The sequence below is a fragment of the Sinocyclocheilus grahami genome, unplaced genomic scaffold (genome assembly GCF_001515645.1).
Source record: "Sinocyclocheilus grahami isolate Dianchi unplaced genomic scaffold, SAMN03320097.WGS_v1.1 scaffold2929.1, whole genome shotgun sequence".
In the NCBI taxonomy this organism is placed as follows: domain Eukaryota; kingdom Metazoa; phylum Chordata; class Actinopteri; order Cypriniformes; family Cyprinidae; genus Sinocyclocheilus; species Sinocyclocheilus grahami.
In genome coordinates, this window is record NW_015508103.1 from 24,468 (window position 1) to 27,851 (window position 3,384).

The following is a 3,384-nucleotide window of genomic DNA, read 5'->3' on the forward strand; positions in this document are numbered from 1 at the left end:
AGCACCCAATGTGTCAAAGAGAACAAGATCGTCATTTCCTGATAAACTGGCATGAAATATAAATAAGAAAAGTAGGAGAAGCCACGGAATATAAATATTTTCATATAGGCCTATAATAAATGACTTGTGCCTCAGAGCTAGCAGATGAGCATTGCAGGCAAAGTCACATATGATTTGTTTTCATTGCATTTCCATCTCCCATTATTCACATGAACCCTTTTTGCACAAGTCAAAAACCACCACGTTCTCAGTTGTTATGATGTGATACTTCGCAGTGATAAAAACAAGGTGATGGAAACAGTGAATGACAGCAGGAATGTGTGGGAGACACAATTTAGAAAACTTTACATCATAAAGAGCCATAATGTAGCTACAGAGATCAATTTTATGTGTGTGTACTACTATTATTATTAATATTTTGTTAATTGTTAGATAAGAGTTCAGATGCACTGAACCTCAAAGGAAGCTGCCGTCATTTGTTTCTCACTAAACACATGATCTCTCTCACCCGCCCATCTGACAACTAACCAAAGTTTCTCCTCCCATCAGATTGACAGAGAATAAATATTACAGTCTTCACAGCACTTGTTCAGTCTGAGAATGAAGACAAGAGAGAGGAACTACGAGGCAGATCTTTCTCGACTGAGCCCAGATATGGAAACCAAAAAAAAAAAAAAACCCTCTGGTGCAGGTAGGCTATCTATAGCATATCTGTTTATATAATAATATAATATATAATAAGTAATTTTGTATTTGTATTTTGGTTTGTTTCTCGACTGAGCCCAGATATAAAACCAAGAAAAAAAAAACTCTGGTGCAGGTAGGCTATCTATAGCATATCTGTTTATATAATAATATAATATATAATAAGCAAAATTTGAAAGGCATTTTATGGAGAATCCAGGTTTTCAGTTCTCTCTCTTTTGGTTTCTCTGCAGCTCATGAATGAGGATGTTACTGGAAGCTCTGCAATCTTGTCCTGCTCTTTCAGTTACAAAAAACCAAGTCAAGACATGAAATCTATTAAGACTCAATGATGGCAAGAATATATAAAACATCATTAAGAGAAAATGATTCACCTGAGGATCAAAAATATAACATTTCTCAGAGAAGTTTACGGAAGGAAGCTTCACTTTCACACTCATGTAAGTTACTGATTAAATGTACTCATTATTTTGTTTAATCCTTTTCATTTCACTAAAATTAAAACAGGGTCAGGGATGCTATTCTGCAGTCTAGCTAACAGCAGGTTCTTCAGCCCTTATTAGAATCAGCAGCTGTGATAACCCTTTTTTCTGAAACTTAAATTCAAATTCATTGTAGCCTACACTCTTAAAAATAAAGGTGCTTCACGATACCATAGAAGAACCTTTTTGTCTAAATGGTTCCATAAAGAACCTTTAACATCTGAAGAACCTTTCTGATTCACAAAAGGTTCTTTGTGGTGAAAGAAGGTTCTTCAGATAACAAAAAGGTAAGAAAGAGATGGTTCTTTAAAGAACCTTTGACTGAATGCTTCTTTGTGGAGCCAAAAATGGTTCTTCTATGGGATCACTTGAAGAACCTTTTGAAGCACCTTTATTTTTAAGAGTGTACATAAAAAATGAAAATATAAAAAACTTTGCCAAATGTATAATAACTGTGGAAACAAAAAGGGTTCGTAATTTTACAGTGAAACTGGCACAATGTTTTGTAGTCTAATGAAGATGATAAACAAAACTAAGTTTTTTGTTGAACTGAAGTCCAGACATGACAGACGAATGATTGGAGACACGGTGACAGACGGCAGAGACTTGTTCAGTATTACTAATGGTGAAGATTGAGTAGAAATTCAAGAGTTGGCTACATGCGATGAAAAGCTTGTGAAAGTCTTCTGTCTCAGGTGTTTTGAATATACTGAAGTAAATCTGAATATGTTTAATAAATCTCTGGAGCGCGTTTCATGTCGTTCACGTGGTTACTGTTGACGTCACTTACGTCTGATGTCATCCGTAGCACGCATGGCATACTGATGCGGAAGCGTGTATGATACTCTGTTATTTGAAAAGAAAAGAGTATTTAATCTTAATTTAAGACATATTTAAATGCAATATATTAAAATAAAACATATTGATAATATTAGGGCACCACGATGATCAGGTATGTTTGATGAGTTCAGAACGCTATGTGGACAAACGCGTCTTCGTATTTTGGTTTGTTTCTGTTGTGTCGTGGTTTGCACATGCTTTATTGAAACTAGAATTAAAAGGGAAACCTTTTAGTTTAGATTAGAACCTTTAGCATCATTAATACATTAAGCATGAAGTGGTTGATTAATGATTATCAGGTTTATCTGTGGGGGAATAACTAACATTTTTATTTAGTAATTTTCCATTAGCATTAGCAATTAGCATTGTCATCTGGTGTGCTATCTTTGTATTATCTTATTGCGTTTGTGTTTTGTGGAAATAAAACCCAGTCGAGTCACAGTATTTAACAGGATCTTGTTTCTTTCTGTTCCTACAGTTGCAGCTTCATCTGTGTATTTGCAGTGCTGATACATAAAGGTAAGCATCTGAACAACACACTTAAAGGTGCTATAAGTTATTTCTGAGAAACACTGCTGATACTTGTACAGTAATTGCCTCTCGCGTTGGAATGGTTAAGGCTTACTGTATCATCAATTGCTATAGCTCTTATCAATGTCTGCATGAAATACCTTTGGTTTTTCAGCTTTCTAGTACAGAAAAAGCACACATTTTTCATGCCGACAGTGAGAAGGACAATCAATGGCAATTGATGATATCATGATTAAATTTCCAGAATGCATTGCTCCGTGTCGACACATTCTCATTCTCTATACAATTACAACAACAGCATGTTGTGAAACAAAGCAAAACCAGTGTTACTCATGTGTCATGCAGAAACAAAGCAACCTCAACATCCACCTTCCCAAACAATGCCTCTCCAACGCTGGAAAGCTTTTAAAATATTAACACGTGTTCAGCTTTTGCCTGATTGTAACCTCTCTTTTTACAGTGATATTCCTCTGACCTTTTTTTCTTATTGGTTATGTCTCATCCATCTTTCGTTCTACAAATCTCATGCTTATTCAGATTCTCTCTCCTCCCCATCGTGAATGTAAACACCAATTATTGCTGATTGGCTGCAAGAGTGTGGTGGTGATTGGCCTGATCAGTCATATACACTATGTATAAACAATATATATATATATATATATATATATTTTTTTTTTTTTTTTTTTTTTGAAGCTCACAGAGCAGACAGATAACAAATACACTCAAAATTGTTTGTTTTGGTGTTGATTGCATTTATCAGTGGCATTTCTCAGAAATCACTGACTGCACTTACTATAAATTCATGCCACAGGCTTTCTTTTCTAAA

General features: G+C 35.0%; 1 long non-coding RNA gene across 1 annotated transcript; it reads left to right on the top strand.

Moving 5' to 3' along the window:
• Positions 1-606: 606 nt before the first annotated feature.
• On the top strand, positions 607-2,546 carry LOC107575826 (uncharacterized). The gene is made up of 3 exons (XR_001607947.1): positions 607-691; positions 939-1,145; positions 2,506-2,546. It is a non-coding gene; the product is annotated as an uncharacterized lncRNA (long non-coding RNA).
• The last annotated feature ends 838 nt before the right edge of the window (positions 2,547-3,384 follow it).